Here is a 20,072-nt window from a genome sequence, read left to right on the forward strand (position 1 = left end):
TAGTGGATTACCCATCGACAGGTCTGCGTGACCTAGGTCTTGGAGTAGGAGTCACCGAAGGCTCCGAACCAAGTAAACCGATTATGTCTTTCTCATGTCTTTTTAATTTTGATTTCATAGTTACTCTCTGCTGCGTACACTTTGATTTAAAAATGAGAAAATAAGTTTTTAAAAACCATGTGATTCACCCCCTCCCCCCCCCCTCGCCTCTCACGTGTGCATATCGATCCAACTGTTGGGATGTATACTATAAGCCTAGCTTTTGTATGAACATCTGTTTTGAAATATTTTGAAATGAGAATCACTTTGGTCAAATGTCTACATTTTATATTTATATATATGTCGATGTAGTTGTCCATTTAATTTATATTGAAAATAACATGGTGTGTGGTGCCATACAGAAGATCATGTTATCGGTTCCTTATAAATTATAAATAGTAACTCACAACCAAGATGGATAGGGATAAACCATTGGAACGGTTGTAGTATAAATTGGTATTAGTTTATCTTGACTATAAAATTATACTAGTACACTATGTGTGTATTGAGCAGGACCATTTGAGCTTGTTCGATTTATACTGACTATATAAAAAAAATAGAACCTGTGTCCTTTTAATCCCTATATAATAACAAGCACATATACTTAGTATTTATTTCTTTAACTTATCAATGGGTGAGATTTATTCATTAAATCAATAGGCGCGATGAGTTGGGAAATAGTACAATTTATATGGTGTGTTGTTGATTATAGAAGCAATCTGTGTCCTAATTATTTAGATTGATGATGTCCCCTTGAGGAGCTCATAAGGATTATCATGTAAATCCTACAGGTGGACTTAGTCCGGCTTGATAATAAAGTTGAGTGGTACTACTCTTGTAATCAGATGTTAATTAATTGGGTTGTCAGTAACTCAATTAATTAACGGACATATGATATCTTAAACACTGGGAGATTAATGCACTCATGATAAGAAGGAGCCCATATTGTAATATGGGATTGATGCGGTAGTTCAATAATAACCCTTTAGTGGTATGAGTTATTATTGATGGACTTGGGTTGGATGTTTGGTCCGAACACAGGAAACCCAAGCCCATCAGGAGGCCTAAACCAATTCCTCCTCTAGGTCCCTATTGTATCCTCTATATAAATCCTCATATCCACCCATCCATAACTTGGTATGGTTTAACTGGGTTTAGTTTAACTTGGTTTAGTTTAACTTAATTTGGTTTGGTTTCACTTAACTTGATTTGGTTTAACTTAACTTGGTTTGGTTTAACTTAACTTGGTTTGGTTTAACTTGGTTATAGAAAGAGAGATATTTTTTCTAAACAGAATTCAGTTATAGAAAGAGAGATTTTTTCTAAACAGAATTATGTTAATTTTCTTTCTTTGTAACCGATGGCAAGCCTATAAAAAGGAGTAGGTGGTGGCTCCTAAAACCTAATTTTCTAATTCTCCACAACCTCTTCTCTCCTTATGGCCGACGCCCCTCTTCCCTTGCTAGGGATGGCGCCCCTCCTCACCTTGCTAGGGCCGCCCCTTCCTCACCTTGCAGTGCCCCCTTGCTTAGGGTCGGTGCCCCCTTTCCTCTCCTAGCTAGGGTCAGCACCCCTTCCTAGCAATCCATTGGTGGTCGGCGGCTTGAAGAAGAGGAATAAGAGGAAGAATAGGAAGAAGATTAGAGGGTGCTCCATCCTAGAGCCTCCTTTTATAGCTAGCAGTTTGGCAACTGAGAAGAGAAGGAGGGTGGTGTTGTCTTGGTAGATCATCGCCCACACGACGTCCAAGAAGAGGAGAGGAATACGGCTGAAGATCAAGAGGTCTTTAGTTACAAAGAAAAGGTACAACTAGTTCTTTAATTCCGCTGCGCAATTATTTTTGTTTTCTTTGTATCGATTTTGAATACCAACACAAGAGGCCCGCGATCTTATACTTCGATCAAGGTGTGCTTTGATCATTCAAGAACTTGCCTAATTGATCAAACACATGTTTGATCGAACATGCGGGTTGCTAGGAAAAGTTCTGTTCTTGTATAATTTTTTTTTACAGAGAAATTTAAACAGAACAGAATTCCAGTGCCTTCAAGTGGTATCAGACCGAGTTTTCTGGTTCTATATGATTGGTTATTGGTTAAATTATGCACTGCTCATATACAAGTTTAGGTAGGATAATAGTAGGATGTGCAAGAAAGATTAACTCTGTGGTTGCAGGCATCCTAGATCCAACGATTATGCCTTTTTGTGTGTTGTGTATGATTTGAACCCTCAGGCATGTCAAGGTTGTTTTGTGTGCATGATTGTAATAATTAAATACAGCCGATCACTGTATTATCATTTTTTTTACATTCTGTTCGATCTAGATTATATGTAAATTCCTTTGTGGAATATAGGATCGATAAATATAATTTTTTTTTTGCGGCTTGTATCCTTGCTATGCGTGGTGCTATTTTGAGGACCAGAGGTGCAGCGAAGAAGGAAGCAAGATAGACGCGACGACTTGATCCATTGGCGGTATATTGGAGGACAACGTTGGATGAGGCCATAATAGTTAAAAAATTTACTTTCATATTTATTGCCTTTATATGCTGTTTTTATATGCTGTGATGTGTGTGTTGTGATGTACGTGCATGCTTAAAATTCCTTAATTTAAATAACTAAGTGGGAGAGGAATTATTTAAATAATTCCACGGTCTCCATTACTGGTTTATAAGTGATGCATTCAAACTTGTGCGTTGGCTTTAAGTGTCTTCCTCCATATCAGATGAGTTTGTTTGCAGATCACTAGATCAAACTTTCTCTATGGATGATTATAAGAAATTATTTAGTTATGTGTGATCTTTTACATCCGAAGGGGCACAATCCTAATTAATGGACTAAGTATCAAGTAATGATATACACTTAGGGGCATTTAATAGTATCCTCCCCATCGGAGTCACTGCTATTATTTGTGTGGATGAAGATAAACCAACTATTAATTTTATTTATCATAAAGTTAGGTGGATAAGATAATAAAATTAATGGGTAAAACCTCCTCTTACAAATGTTTGAATTAATATATGTCCACACTATCGTGACATACGAAATTCATGGTATTTTGAGGTGCTGATGAATTTAAATTATATTGTTTGAGGAATCAATACTATTTTAAATTCTAAAGTTTTGACCAAATATTTTATTTTGTAATTCTCAAGATTTCAAAATGGCTTTCAATCCCCTTGCTGTTATTTTAAAAGAAAATAAACTTACTGGCCCAAAGTATATTGATTGGAAATGAAACTTGGACATTGTCTTAACTGCTGAAGAATACAAGTTCGTACTTCTTGAGGTATATCCTAGCATGTCTGATAAGGATTCTAGTGAAGAGAAGATAGAGAGACATAGGAAATGGGTCAAGGCAGATGAGATGGCGTAGTGTTACATTTTGGTTTCTATGTCAAATGTGCTGCAACATCAGCATTAGGCCCTACCCACTGCCTATGACATGACGCTCAATCTCAAGGAACTCTTTGGACACCAGAATTGGGCTGCCAGGCAGGAGAACAATAAAGGTGTATTTTATTCATTAGTTGTTGAAATATGTTTAGCGATGTTATCTACCGGTACCTGGTGTGTAAATACGGGAGCCACTGATCATGTCTGTAATTCATTGCAGGGGTTCCAGGAAACCCGACGACTACATGAAGGGGAAATCACCGTCTACATGAGCAATGCTACGAGAGTGACGGCTGTTGCAGTGAGAGATGTTTATTTATCCTTTGATAAGAATAAAACTTTGATTTTGAAAAATTATTTTTACGTACCATGTTTTAGAAAGAAATTGATTTCAGTTTCTAAATTATTTATGGATGGATATTCTGTTTCTTTTGATGACAAAGTAGTTGTCAAGAAAAATAGGGTGGTTATCTGTTCTGGTGTGTTGGTTAGAAATTTGTATACTCTTAATCCAATAACTCCCACGATGCAACAAATGAAAATTAATAACACATCGTCTAATTCTAATAAGAGAAAACAACCTTCAGAAATGAACCAAACATATCTTTGACATCTAAGGTTGGGTCATATTAACTTTAGTAGGATTCAAAGGTTAATAGCCGATGGACCTTTGGGTTCATTGGTAGTGGAAAACTTTCTGACCTGCGAGTCTTGCTAATTGGAAGGAAAAATTACCAAGAGGCCTTTTGTAACGACCCGCCTTCTAACTACTAGGCTGTAAGGCGAATCGCTACATTACTGCTAAGCTATACTGTGCGGAAAGCTGGGCTAATTAAAATTTTGCTAACTAATTACTGTACCCGTGCTAGGAAAGACAATCTATGCCTCTCGGATATTCTACTAACTGTAATCAGACATTTCAATCGACCCGTGGGTCGATTGGGCTATCGAAATGATCCAAAGATCATTCCAGCTTACTACTGGCACGGAAGAAGGGTTCTGGAACGGTCGGCTGACCGATCCACAAAGCTCAACTTCTGTTCAGGGCTGGATCGTTCCATCGACCGATCCCCAAACTATACTGCGACTCTGTACGCTACTGGATCGGTCGGCAGACCGATCCAGGTATGCCTGGATCGGTCGGCTGACCGATCCAGGAACCTGTAAAATCCTGGGTTCGCTACTGTCCCGTGCTGGATCGGTCGGCAGACCGATCCAGGAATGGCTGGATCGGTCGGCTGACCGATCCAGGCACTCGCAGTTCTCCTGGAGGCTACTGTATCGAGCTGGATCGGTCGGCTGACGATCCAGTAGCATACTGTATCTCGCTGGATCGGTCGGCTGACCGATCCAGTGGAACAGCTCAGACTCTGATCGGTCTGGAGACCGATCAGTGTCTGATTTCACTCGAGAATTCTGATTTCAGCACTTTGGCGTGCCAAAATTCCACATAACACCTAACTAATGCATCATAAACTATTCTAACAACATGTAATAACATTCTAGCATGAAAGTACTAATGTTCTAAGCATGTTAAGCTAAACAAGACATAGTTACTCAGCTAGAACAATTTAGTAACACGTCTAAAAGTAAAACTAGACATATTAAGTGCTAAAACTGAAACAAAAGTGTTTAGATCCCAAGGATCTTTATTCCAGACCCCTTGCACACACACATCATCGTAGCATCACCCTCCAGCCTCCACTAGTCCACTTTCCTTTTTCCTGTATCTGCAGTATAAGGAAAATAGTATCTGTAAGCTTAACGCTTAGTAAGAAACCATCTACCTCACTAAATCATGCATACGATGCGAATATGATTTTAAATCATGTTATTTGAAAAACATACTGAATATGCAAACATGGCATGGCATGGTATCATACAAAGCATGGCATAACATAAGCTGAACATAGAGCTAACATGGAAAACTAAACTGAAGCATAATGCTGAGCTAAGCTGAACTAAAACAAAGCTACAATCAACTCAACTGATATAACTGTTTTGAGTTTTGAAAACTAGTACATAGTAAGTGAAAATACTAAACATGCTGCTGTAGGGCCCTGGCAACTGTACTTGCTGTGCGCGCATCCCTACTAGACCCGGGGTTGCAAGTTCCGAATTTAGCAGGGTTTACTAGGTTATCTGAACCTAGGGACGACTGTGGGAGTCCAACCCAATGGATATCTAATCCAGTACAGTGCCGCTGCTGAAAGTAAAATACTGATATGCTGAATCTAGGTTATCTGAACCTAGAACTAGGTTGTCTGAACCTAGAGGCGACTGTGGGAGCCCACCCATTTGGACATCTAGTCCCATATAAGCTAGAATAAACTGATTTACTGATCTAAATGCTTCTAATGCATTTATCTACGCTGTTTAAAATGCCTAAGTTGCATTTTAGCTGGTCTAGTCATTTTATCGAACACTTGGTGTGCCTAAACCCTCCTTTCCCTTAGGGAAATCACCTCTAGGCACCCAACAGCGTCTATGACCTCCAACTGAAGGAGAATAAACGTGTTCGGCCCATCTAAAGGTGCTAACTAAATCCCTAAATCTGAGAGGAGGGTTAAAACACCCTACATGTCAACAAAATCTGCATATTACTAATCTAATGCATAGAAAATCCAAACGGAGCTATTATACTGCAGGTGAGGGGTTTCTTACCTCAATCGTAAGGTTTTCTTACGATTCTATCTGCTAGGTTTTCCGGAAAACTGCTCCCCTCGACGACCCGCTTACGTCCTCGCGTTCCTCTCGCGGAGAAGAACCGACTTCGTGCTGGTGTTGCCGCCGGAAAGTGCACACACGGTCCTAGGAAGGAAACCCTAGGTGTTCCCTTGCTTTGGTTTGCTGCGCCGAGAGAAGGAAACGGGAGAGGGAGAGAAAGGTTGCCGTGAGGATAAGTGCCGAACCCCTTTCTTAAACCAAACCCAACTTAAGTTGATATTTATATTAAGTGGTTTAATGAACCCAACTCAAATATAAATATATTTGATTCTCCTTTCTTTCAGCACAGCCCTGCTGGGTCAACTGGTTATTGGCCTTGTCCACTAAACCATAGGTCTCGGGTTCGATTCCCGCCTAGGCCGTTTTACGCTTATATTTATTTTTGCTACTTCCGCTACTCGGAAAATTTCCGGAAAAATATCTAAAAATTCCAGAAAAATCATATTATATTTCTAAAACAGTTTTGAGAATTTTCGGGCTTTACAATCCCCCATACCTTATAAAAAGTTCGTTCCCAAACTTAAAACAATTCTGGGTACTTCTGTCTCATGCTGGCCTCTGTCTCCCAAGTCGCCTCTGCTGCTGTGTGATTTTGCCAGCTGACTTTGACTAATGGTACTTCCTTGTTCCGTAATTTCTTTACTGCTCGGTCTATTATCTGAATAGGCCGACTGTCATAGCTGACGGACCTGTACCAACTGGGGCTCAATCACCTGGGTGGCGTCTGGAATATGCTTCTTCAGCATGGAGACATGAAATACGTTGTGGACGGCTGACATCTCCTGAGGTAGTTCTAGCTCGTATGCTACCTTGCCCACTCTCTTCGTGATAAGGTATGGTCCCACATATCTGGGAGCTAGCTTGCCCTTCTTCCCAAAACGCATGACTCCCTTCATGGGAGCTACTCTGAGGAAAACTGTATCCCCAACTGAAAACTCTAGGGGTCTGCGTCGTGTATCAGCATAGCTTTTCTGGCGGCTCTGTGCTGTCTCTATCCTCTAGCGAATCTGCTGTATGGCTGCTGTGGTATCTGCCACTAGATCTGTCTGAAGCTCTAGTTCCTTCTGTTCACCACTCTCATACCAACAGATTGGTGATCTGCACCTCCGCCCATAGAGAGCCTCGTAAGGTGCCATGCCGATAGTGGCCTGATAGCTGTTGTTGTATGCAAACTCTGCTAAGCTCAGATATTTGCACCAACTTCCCTTAAAGTCTAGGGCATAAGCTCGGAGCATATCTTCGAGTACCTGATTTACTCGCTCCGTCTGTCCATCTGTCTGAGGATGGAATGCTGTGCTGAACTTTAGCTTTGTACCCAATGCTGACTGTACACACTTAAATGTGATGTCTCTGTCTGAAATGATGGTTCGTGGGACTCCATGTAGTCTGACGATCTCCTGGAGATACAACTGAGCTAGCTTCTCCATGGAGTAGGATATCTTGATAGCTAAAAAGTGGGCTGATTTGGTCAACCTGTCGACTATTACCCAGATGGCATCGAAACCATTCGTGGTTCTAGGCAGTCCCACTATAAAATCCATAGAGATATCCTCCCACTTCCATTCTGGAATCTGTATAGGCTGCAAGACTCCTCCTGGTCGCTGATGTTCCGCCTTGACCCTCTGACAGGTGAGGCAGACGCTAACATATCTGGCGATGTCTCGCTTCATCCCAGGCCACCAAAAATGTTCTTCACGTCTTGGTACATTTTGGTGGAACCTGGATGCATCGCATAGGGAGTCTTGTGAGCCTCATCTAAAATCTGCCTCCGTAGCTCCTCCTGATTTGGAACACAGAGTCTGTCTCCAAAATACAGCACCCCGCTATCGGACACCCTGAACTCTCTACTTTCTGATTCTGCTAGTCCTTGCTTGATTTTCTGAATTTCAGGGTCCTGTCCCTGAGCTGACTGAATGTCACTAAGCAAGGTAGACCCTAAGGTCATAGTAGAGAGCTGTCCAACAATAAGCTCGAGACCGAACTCTACGATCTCCTTCTGTAGGGGCGGTGACATAGCTGTAAGAGATAACAAGGTAGCGCTGGATTTTCTGCTGAGTGCGTCTGCTACCTTGTTGGCTTTCCCTGGGTGGTAGAGGATGTCTATGTCGTAATCTTTGACCAGCTCTAGCCACCTGCGCTGTCGCATATTCAGATCCTTCTGAGTGAAGAAGTACTTCAGACTCTGATGATCTGTATATACTCTGCACTGAGCTCCATATAAGTAATGTCTCCAAATCTTGAGAGCGAACACTACTGCTGCAAGCTCGAGGTCATGAGTAGGGTAGTTCTTCTCATAATCCTTGAGTTGTCTGGAGGCATAGGCGATCACCTTGCCGTTTTGCATCAGTACTGCTCCTAGTCCCAACTTAGAGGCATCACTGTAGATGTCAAAGCTGCTGGTGTCGTCTGGTAGAGCCAAAACGGGAGCACTGGTCAACCTCCTTTTTAGCTCGCTGAAGCTGTTCTCACAGTCCTCTGTCCACTGAAATTTCCTGTTCTTCCTGGTAAGAGCTGTCAGTGGGGAGGCTATCCTGGAGAAGTCCTCTACAAACTTCCTGTAATATCCTGCTAATCCCAGAAAGCTCCTGATTTCGCTGGCGTTCTTAGGTCTCTTCCAGTTACTTACTGCTTCTATCTTGCTGGGATCTACCATAACACCATCCTTGGAGATGATGTGACCGAGAAAGGCTACCCGGTCTAGCCAAAATTCACATTTCGTGAATTTGGCGTACAACTGGTTCTGCTGAAGGATCTGCAAAACTGTCTTCAGATGCTCTGCATGGTCCTCCTGAGTACTTGAATAGATAAGGATGTCATCTATGAACACGATGACAAACTTGTCCAAGTATTCCCTGAATACTCTGTTCATGAGGTCCATGAATGTAGCTGGAGCATTGGTCACGCCAAAGGGCATGACTACGAACTCGTAGTGTCCGTATCTGGTCCTGAATGCTGTCTTAGGTACATCCCCTTCCTTGACTTTCACCTGATGATAACCCGATCTGAGATCTATCTTAGAGAACACTGCTGCTCCCTTCAGCTGGTCGAACAGGTCATCGATTCTGGGAAGAGGATACCTATTCTTGATCGTGACTTGATTCAGGGATCTGTAGTCTATACACAGTCGCATGCTTCCATCCTTCTTCTTCACGAACAATACAGGCGCTCCCCATGGTGAGTGACTCGGGCGTATGAAACCCTTGTCGAGCAGCTCCTGTAATTGCTCCTGAAGTTCCTTCAGTTCTGCTGGAGCCATGCGATAAGGCGCTTTGGAAATGGGATTAGTACCGGGGAAGAGCTCTATCTCAAATTCAATCTCCCTGTCTGGTGCTAAGCCGAAGACTGCTAGGTAGTCACATACGACTCGGACCTCTGCTAGCTGTTGGTCCTTGCCCTGACTAGTACTGACTACATGTGCTAGGTACCCCGTACATCCCGAATCCATCAACTTCTGGGCCTTCATTGCTGAGAGAAATCTTCTGGCTTTTCTCTTCGGTTCGCCGATGTATTCAAACTGTGCTTCTGGTTTGGAATCGTCTGTTTCTGACACTCTATGGAAGCACCGATCGATCGAAAGTCCATTCCGTGATGACGTCGTAGTCGTCATTTCTAGCGGTGATCACGGAAGAGTTCCCTGTCTGCTATAATGACTGGCACTGCTCTGAGCCAGTGCGTGGATGCCATAACTTCTCCCGAAGGTAGTGTCGTCAAAAACTGACCACCGAGTACTTCGGATGGTATTTCTAATTTTTCGGAGAACACCCTAGCTACGTATGAATGGGTTGCCCGATCAAACAGAGCAAGAGCACTATCTTTGAAAATGCTAATCGACTGTGACGACTGCCGAGGCATGGCTACGCCATCTCCGTGAGTGAGTAGATCCTCGCATTCGCCATAGCCGGAGGGGCTTCTAACTGCCTGGCCGATAAGGGACCTTCTAGAGTGCATCGATATAGCTGCTACCGCCGGCTCGCATGTCAATGGTGGCCGAGGAAGACCAGTCTTGTTCTGCACCGCTGGCCATGTGCCCTTCTTGTCCACATTCAAAGCATCTCGCGTGCCCTTGCGGCAAACCCCTGTGGTGGAATTTCCCACAAGTAGCACACTTTGATAACTGGGTCGCTTGCTAGATGGTCCTCCTTTGAGTCACTCCACGATTTGCGCTTTGCTGGAGTTCCCTTCCGCTAGAGGTGGCCTTCTTGCTTTTGAGGTGAGAGCCTTGGCCTTGACTCGAGGAGACCCGTCACGCTTTATGCTGCTCGATAATGTTCGTGGTCAAGGCGCCACTAACTCCTCGTGGTTTGTGGCTTATGTACGCCACCACCACGCTCATCGCTATCTCGGCCTCGGATCTTGAGCATCAACCGATTCGCTCCTTCTCCTGGCCGACTAGCTCGGGCATAAACGAGCCAACTGTTGAATTTCTTCACGGCTTCCTCCACCGGAGGTTGCCCTGGCGAAATTCAATGAACTCGTCATAGCGGCGGTCTGTAACTCGCATGTGAAAGAATTCCTCGAAGAACTCTTTCTCGAAGTCAGCCCATGACATCTGATTCACTGGGCGCTTCGCTCTAACTCTCTCCCACCATATGCTAGCGTCCCCTGTCAGGCAGAAGGAAGCACATTTAACCTTCTCCTGTTCCGGCCAGTCTAGAAGCTCCATTATCCTCTCCAGTGTTTTGAACCATGCTTGAGCATCCCATGGTTCGCTAGTGCCTGAGAAATTCTCGGGCTTAACTCTCTGCCACTGGATTAGGTAAGCTTCTTTCCTTAGCTCAGCTGCTGGGACTACTGGTGCTGGTATTGGTGCTGTAAGACTACCGGATCGTTAAGTTCGGTTCCGGGGTGACGGTGGGAGTATTCTGTTGGTTAGCCTTTAAGGTGGCTATTTCTTGTTGCTGTAACTGAGCCACCAACGCTGTAAGATCTGGAGGGGGCACTGAACTGCCTGCCTCCTGCTGGGGCTCAGTAGCTGGTGCCCGCTTAGCTGGGCGTCCTCGTGCCATTTCTAATGACATAGAGAACATACATAACTAAAGCATTCATAGTTTCACAACTACTGATATCATGTCTAAAAAAAACCTATCATGCTTCAGGTATATATAAACATGAACTAAAATAACAAAGCAAGGAACATATAGAGAGTAGAGGTATTCTTACTTGGAAGCTGTAGGCACGATGCTGATGTGTGTGTAGGAAGTAAGGAACACTGCTCTGATACCACTCTGTAACGACCCGCCTTCTAACTAATAGGCTGTAAGGCGAATCGCTACATTACTGCTAAGCTATACTGTGCGGAAAGCTGGGCTAATTAAAATTTTGCTAACTAATTACTGTACCCGTGCTAGGAAAGACAATCTATGCCTCTCGGATATTCTACTAACTGTAATCAGACATTTCAATCGACCCGTGGGTCGATTGGGCTATCGAAATGATCCAAAGATCATTCCAGCTTACTACTGGCACGGAAGAAGGGTTCTGGAACGGTCGGCTGACCGATCCACAAAGCTCAACTTCTGTTCAGGGCTGGATCGTTCCATCGACCGATCCCCAAACTATACTGCGACTCTGTACGCTACTGGATCGGTCGGCAGACCGATCCAGTGATACTGTGGTCATCCGATCAGTATGCTCGATCGGTCGGCCGACCGATCCAGAACCTCGAGAATCACGGGTTCGCTCATCGTCGGCCTTTGGATTGGTCGGGCATCGATCAGAATGGTCGGATCGGTCGACCGATCCGTGCACTCGCAGATTCTCTCCGGAGGCTATCAGATCGAGTGGATCGGTCACGACCGATCCAGCACTGAAATCTCTTCGAGGCTATCAGATCTCACCGGATCGGTGGTGATCGATCCAGTTGAATAGCCAGACTGATCGGTCCGAGACCGATCGGTCTCGATTTCACTCGAGAATTCTGATTTCAGCACTTTGGCGTGCCAAAATTCATAACACCTAACTAATGCATCATAAACTATTCTAACAACATGTAATAACATTCTAGCATGAAAGTACTAATGTTCTAAGCATGTTAAGCTAAACAAGACATAGTTACTCAGCTAGAACAATTTAGTAACACGTCTAAAAGTAAAACTAGACATATTAAGTGCTAAAACTGAAACAAAAGTGTTTAGATCCCAAGGATCTTTATTCCAGACCCCTTGCACACACACATCATCGTAGCATCACCCTCCAGCCTCCACTAGTCCACTTTCCTTTTTCCTGTATCTGCAGTATAAGGAAAATAGTATCTGTAAGCTTAACGCTTAGTAAGAAACCATCTACCTCACTAAATCATGCATACGATGCGAATATGATTTTAAATCATGTTATTTGAAAAACATACTGAATATGCAAACATGGCATGGCATGGTATCATACAAAGCATGGCATAACATAAGCTGAACATAGAGCTAACATGGAAAACTAAACTGAAGCATAATGCTGAGCTAAGCTGAACTAAAACAAAGCTACAATCAACTCAACTGATATAACTGTTTTGAGTTTTGAAAACTAGTACATAGTAAGTGAAAATACTAAACATGCTGCTGTAGGGCCCTGGCAACTGTACTTGCTGTGCGCGCATCCCTACTAGACCCGGGGTTGCAAGTTCCGAATTTAGCAGGGTTTACTAGGTTATCTGAACCTAGGGACGACTGTGGGAGTCCAACCCAATGGATATCTAATCCAGTACAGTGCCGCTGCTGAAAGTAAAATACTGATATGCTAGTTAGCTGAATCTAGGTTATCTGAACCTAGAACTAGGTTGTCTGAACCTAGAGGCGACTGTGGGAGCCCACCCATTTGGACATCTAGTCCCATATAAGCTAGAATAAACTGATTTACTGATCTAAATGCTTCTAATGCATTTATCTACGCTATTTAAAATGCCTAAGTTGCATTTTAGCTGGTCTAGTCATTTTATCGAACACTTGGTGTGCCTAAACCCTCCTTTCCCTTAGGGAAATCACCTCTAGGCACCCAACAGCGTCTATGACCTCCAACTGAAGGAGAATAAACGTGTTCGGCCCATCTAAAGGTGCTAACTAAATCCCTAAATCTGAGAGGAGGGTTAAAACACCCTACATGTCAACAAAATCTGCATATTACTAATCTAATGCATAGAAAATCCAAACGGAGCTATTATACTGCAGGTGAGGGGTTTCTTACCTCAATCGTAAGGTTTTCTTACGATTCTATCCGCTAGGTTTTCCGGAAAACTGCTCCCCTCGACGACCCACTTACGTCCTCGCGTTCCTCTCGCGGAGAAGAACCGACTCGTGCTGGTGTTGCCGCCGGAAAGTGCACACACGGTCCTAGGAAGGAAACCCTAGGTGTTCCCTTGCTTTGGTTTGCTGCGCCGAGAGAAGGAAACGGGAGAGGGAGAGAAAGGTTGCCGTGAGGATAAGTGCCGAACCCCTTTCTTAAACCAAACCCAACTTAAGTTGATATTTATATTAAGTGGTTTAATGAACCCAACTCAAATATAAATATATTTGATTCTCCTTTCTTTCAGCACAGCCCTGCTGGGTCAACTGGTTATTGGCCTTGTCCACTAAACCATAGGTCTCGGGTTCGATTCCCGCCTAGGCCGTTTTACGCTTATATTTATTTTTGCTACTTCCGCTACTCGGAAAATTTCCGGAAAAATATCTAAAAATTCCAGAAAAATCATATTATATTTCTAAAACAGTTTTGAGAATTTTCGGGCTTTACACCTTTTAAGGCAAAGGGGGTATAGAGCCAAAGAAGTATTGGAATTGGTTCATTATGATTTGTGTGGACCTATGACTATCTAGGCAAGAGGTGGTTTCGAATATTTTGTCTCTTTTATAGACGACTATTCGAGATATGAGTACATTTACTTGATGCGCTGCAAGTCGGAGTGCTTTGATAAGTTCAAAGAGTACAAGGCTGATGTGGAGAAACGTCATGGTAAAAGTATCGAGACACTACGGTCTGATCGTGGTGGAGAGTACCTCTTAGGAGAGTTTAGGAGTTACTTATCAAAGGCCGAGATTCAATCCCAATTGTCTGCACCCGGTACACCCCAACAAAATGGTGTGGCAGAACGAAGGAATATGACTCTTATAGAAATGGTTCGATCAATGATGAGTTATTCAGAATTACCAAATTTGTTTTGGGGATATGCTCTAGAAACGATGACGTACATTCTGAACTTGGTACCTTCTAAGTCAGTACCCTCTACTCACACAGAATTGTGGAATGGGCGTAAGCCTAGTTTGAAACACATTCAGATTTGGGTAGTCCAACACATGTGCTAAAGGGAAACACTGATAAGTTGGAATCACATACAGAAGTTCGCTTGTTCGTGGGATATCCTAGAAGAACGAAAGGTGATTTGTATAGTCCTAAAGATCAAAAGATCATTATTAGCACCAATGCCCGATTTTTAGAAGAGGACTATGTGATGAACCTATTAACGATCCGCAAGTGTATGGATACATCATCAGTAATAAAGAAAGATATCACATCCACAGAGACTGGTTATGACCACTGAAGATATCTCAATACGAATTAGCTAAGCAACTAATCAATTGATTTATAAAACTAAGTGCAACTATGAAAAGTAAAGCATAAAAACAGGAATAAGGGCTATGATAAAAGGATGTTCTAGGAGTTTTGATTTCTTTGTAATATTATTCAATGTAAATGATCTACCAAATCTTATTCCTCAATTGTTCTTCATTTGTAAAAGATTGTCGATTCTCTCTTGCAATAGACAACCGGCCTAGGACTAAAATCTATATCTAATGTGATCAATTAAGAATGATTCCTATGATGTCCTTACACGGGCTTGCCTGTCACGTGCATCCTCGGATAATCAACATAGAAATTCATTACTTCTCAACCATATCAAGATATAAAGATTAATGCATGCAATCTATCCTATCCCCTTGAATGACCTTATTTCCCCATCAAGATTATCCCTCAATCATCCTTACACGGACTTGTCTATCACGTACGTCCCTTGGATAATCGAATGAGGAATTACCTCTACAAGATCTACAAGAAACTCAAACATTCAATCAAGTATGGTAATTTAGTCCAATCACAACAATCCACACAAGATCAAATAGATACAAACAAGACAACATCATAAAAATAGGAAATTGGCAAATCCACAAGAGTTTACATCAAATCATATTACAATTACTCCCTCCATCCTAGAACAAAGAGATCTAATCCATAGAACAAGAAAAGAAACCCAAAGATAAGAAGAATACAAGCATCTTGATCCCAAAATCCAAGAAGAGAAAGGGAAGAAAATCTTATCTACAATGAAGAACGGTCTTCGGATCCAATCTTCATCCTCAGAGTCGATTCGTTGAAGATCTGCCCTTAGATCATCAGAAAATCCCTCCAAGAAGGTGACGAATTGCCCAAATCTCGTCCTCTCTCAAATGGGAGAACTCTCCCTTCAAATGATGCAAGAAACCCTTATATAGATCAGAGACTTTGGGCGCCACACGGCCCCGAGACCCGGCCGTGTGTGAGACACAACCTAGGTCATTCATTCGTTGCCCCTCTCACACGGCCGTGTGATGCACACGGCCATGACATGTTCTGCCACTGCCATCCTTGCACGGCCGTGTAGATCTACATGGCCTGTGCTGCCTCTAGCTCTGGAACTCATGCACGGCCGTGTCTGGGACACGGCCAGGGCTTATTTGGCTCCTGGGAAAATTGCATGGTCGTGTACTACTTTGGCTCTGGTCTGATGGCGCGGGCATGTGGTCCATACGCCCGAAGTCTTCTTCTTATATAGAAATGTGACACGGCCATGTCATGGCCGTGTGGTTCTCACACACCCCTTGCATGGCCCTTGCACACCCCTTGTCATGGCCCTTGTCATAGCGCTAAATGGCTATGTTTCATTTCAGCTTCTTTTACACCATCAATATGGGGTTTTGTCTAGTTGAAGTCTTCATCAAAGTTGTAGATCTTGAAGTTATCTACAAATTGGTATATAGAATAGCCTAAAACTCAAACTGAGAACAAAGTTATGGTCATTTTACTTTTGGTCTACAGTGTTGAAAATTCCACACGGCCTTAACACGGCCGTGTGACATTCACACGGCCTCAACACGCCCCCCACATGGCCTCCACACGGCCAAAACCTTCAAGGACTTAGTTTTTGCATGCCTGTGATACTCTGGAACCTCTAGACTTCATTTAAGCTCCATTTTTGCTCCAAATCACATCCTATCAATCAAAACAAGCAAAAAGCATACCTCCGAACAGAATATAATAGAAGTATGACATTACAATGAAATAGGGTACAATAAACATAGATTATGCTAATGAAATACAAGTAGATGTGTATCAAGACATGCATAAAAGTGTATATAATCTACGCACATCACACCCCCAGACTTAAACCTTTACTTGTCCTCAAGCAAAACCCACAATCTAGATTCATGTGGTTAAATAGTGCATCATAATATCTAGAAAATTAATCTAATCCTATCAGATGATTTCATTGGTGAGCAAGATACAAAAGTAGATTGAGTATGACCTAAGTAGTAGTCCTCCGTTCTCAGTGCAATAGTAGCCTAAAATTTTCAAGTTTTAATCCCTAAGTCTATTCAAGTCGTCATAAAATTGTGTTCCTTATGCTTCCAGCGATAGACACTTACCTGCCACATGCAAGGTTCGTTCCCCACAAAATACTATGCATCGTCTACACAAGGTTTCAAAGGAATATTCAGTATCAAGAGAAACATAGCATTCATTTCCCTAGTAACCTAACTCGGTCTCAAAGGGGTGTATTACTAGTTTCCACTCACGATAACTATTTTTTATCCCTTATTTTTTTCTTTGAATGTTTTCAAAGTATCAAACTTGAACAAACTTTCATTTTTTTTCTTGGGATTGATTTTTCCAAATGAGTTTACATGATCTGAGTTTATCCAGTAACCAAAATGTAGTTGAGAGGTCACCATAGAAGCACAAGTACTAATCCAATTCTATGAATCATAACTATTTTAGAGTTATCAACCATCAAAAATAGGCATAGTGTATAGAGATCCTAAAACAAGGCCAATACTTAAACTCTTATAGTAAAAACATTGCTCACTTCATGCTATTATAGATAGAAAAAGATAGATCACTAAACATAATATCACCATAAGTAACTAATAAACCACATAGAATCTAGAATAAACGTGCTAGTATTTTGCAATAAGGACAAACAAACATGATGTGATGAATGATACAACTAGCAAATTTTATTAGGCAAAAAAAAAAGAGCAAACTAAACCAAATGCATCTAATGCATCCCCCCAGACTTAAACTTTTCATTGTCCCAATAAAAACTAAAAATAATGTGAAGGAGATTAAAAGGAAGAGAAGTTACCAAATAATGCGTGTCAAATGTCCATGTCATGAACTTCTCCATCATGTAGTTGCACTCCTCCTAATCTTTGAGTCCCATAAAAGAAAATAGACAACAAAAATTAAGTAGAGGATACAAATTTTTTATAAAGAAAGAAATGAAACTAGAAAGAAACTAAAAATATGAATGAAATAAGATTGAAGAACTTGGGTTGCCTCCCAAGAAGCGCTTGTTTAAGGTCATTAGCTCGACCAATATGATCATTCCTCTCTTTTTCTTGCCCGTGGAGGGCAGATGTATTTCTCATTTTCGTTGGGAGGCCTTCTCCCAACATCTTCCACCAAAGTGTACTCCTCATTTGGTGGCCTCCCATGATGATGGAAATTCCATTCCTCAAGTTTGTAAATGTTTGCCTTGCTACAAACATTTAAAAGAGAAGAGACATGGTTAGAGGTATTAGATAAATTATATTCCAACCTTTCCTTACCAATTACCAAAGAAAGTTTATGGTTTTTAACGTCAATAATAGCTCCAGCTGTAGCAAGGAATGATCTTCCCAATATAATAGGAATTTTTGGATCCTCCTCCATATCAAGTACTACAAAATCCATGGGAATTATACTCCCACCTACCTCTACTAGCACGTCTTCAATGATACCCATAGGGTACCTACAGGAATGGTCAGCTAGTTATAGTGCCATAGTAGTAAGTTTAAAGTTTTTGAGACCTAATTTATTATAAATAGAATAAGGAATGAGGCTAACACTTGCCCCTAAATCACAAAAAGCTTTCTCAATAAATTCAGCTCCTATGTTGCAAGGAATATAAAAGCTTCCTGGATCCTTTAACTTTGGGGAAATGTTCCTTTCAAAAAGAGCACTACATTCCTCCATAAGTGCTATGGTCTCTATGTCTCCTCTTCTTCTCTTACTTTACATGATGTCCTTCAAGAATTTGGCAAACTTGGGCATTTGTAAGATTGCATCAATAAGAGGAACTTCAACACATATCTCTTTGACTTTCTCCAAGAATTTGTCAAACTCTTCATCCTTCTTGAGCATAACAAGTCTTTGAGGAAAAGAGACTACTTGACTTTATGAGCAAAGTGGAAGAGTCTTTTCAACCTTAGCGGTACTCTCCTCTTCTTCTCGAACCTAAATAGGTTCTTATGTTGAAGGAGAGAACTCTTCTTCAGATTTCATCCCTTTTTGAGCAGTCACTTGGGGATCTCCCAAGGTCCGCCCGCTCCTAAGTTCAATTCGATTGCAGTGCTCCATAGGATTAACATCAAGTTTTCCAGGAAGTTGACCTGGTGCTCTGGAAGATGAAGAAGCTTCCTGGGCAATTTGATTATCCTAAATCTTTTAATGTTTTTCAAAATTATCCATTCTATGAGTAAGTTTCAAAATATCTTGCTTCATTTCATTCTGATTTGAGATAATTTCTTCAAACATCTTTTCAATTTTAGACATAGGAAAACCTTGAAAAGATTGTTGTTGTTGAAAATTCTGCTTCCCAGACTGAAAATTAGGTCTTGCCCTCATAGATGGTCCTTGCTCTTGATTATTTCTATAAGAAAAATTAGGATGACTTTTCCACCCGGGGTTGTATGTATTTGAGTACGGGATGTTTTGTCTCTGATTAAGACCCATGATTGCATCGCATTGTTCCAATTGATTGATTTGTGTAGAGATAGCTCCCAAAGGACATGAGTCATTAGAGTGATCAGTACTCCCACATACTTCACAAGTAGATACAATGACATTGACCGTATTTGAATTAGATCCCATGCTTTCTAATTTCTTTGTAAGAGCATCCAGTTTTGCAGCCATTAAAGTAACTGCATCAACATCAAACTTTCCTGACGCTTTTGTTGGGTTTACACAAGAATAGCCACCACTTCTCTCATTTGCCCATTGATGATGATTTTGTGCTACACTTTCAATTATTTCCTCAGCTTCATCCAGGCTTTTATTCATGAGTGTCCCTCCAGTAGCTGAATCTAAGGACACCTTATTATGATAATTAATGACATTATAGAATGTGTGCAACACTAACCACTTCTCCAAGCCATGATGTGGGCATTGTCTGAGCATATTATTATACCTATCCCATGCTTCAAATAATGATTCTCCATATGCCTGAGCAAAATTTTGTAGGACTGTGATCGTTCGATAGAGGGGGGGGGTGAATATCGATTCGAAAACTCGAGTGTAAAAGTACGCAGCGGAAAAGTAAATGAACACAATTGATTTTACTTCGTTCGGAGCTTGTGACGACTCCTACTTGAAGGCCCGTGGTCCTTGACCACTTTCGTTGGGCAATCACTAGCAATTCGAATGTGATTACAAAAAGGGTACAAGAAATGTTAATGAAACAAAACACAAAGCAGTACCGACAGAAAAGAAAACTTAAAGAGCAAGGGCGCGTTGTCGGAGCTTTGTTGGCGTCGCTGGAGCACAGAGCAGCAAAGCAATCTGGGAATTCTGAGAGATATTCTTTAGAAGCTCCACCCCTGGGGCTTCTTTTATATGCTGCTCCGGGCGCCTGGATC

At 41.9% G+C, this 20,072-nt stretch overlaps 1 non-coding gene across 1 annotated transcript; it reads left to right on the top strand.

The window, feature by feature from the left end:
* Positions 1-19,585: 19,585 nt before the first annotated feature.
* On the top strand, positions 19,586-19,687 carry LOC122054416. The gene has a single exon (XR_006132731.1). It is a non-coding gene; the product is annotated as a small nucleolar RNA R71 (small nucleolar RNA).
* The last annotated feature ends 385 nt before the right edge of the window (positions 19,688-20,072 follow it).

Source organism: Zingiber officinale, chromosome 3A (assembly GCF_018446385.1).
Source record: "Zingiber officinale cultivar Zhangliang chromosome 3A, Zo_v1.1, whole genome shotgun sequence".
Lineage (NCBI taxonomy): Eukaryota > Viridiplantae > Streptophyta > Magnoliopsida > Zingiberales > Zingiberaceae > Zingiber > Zingiber officinale.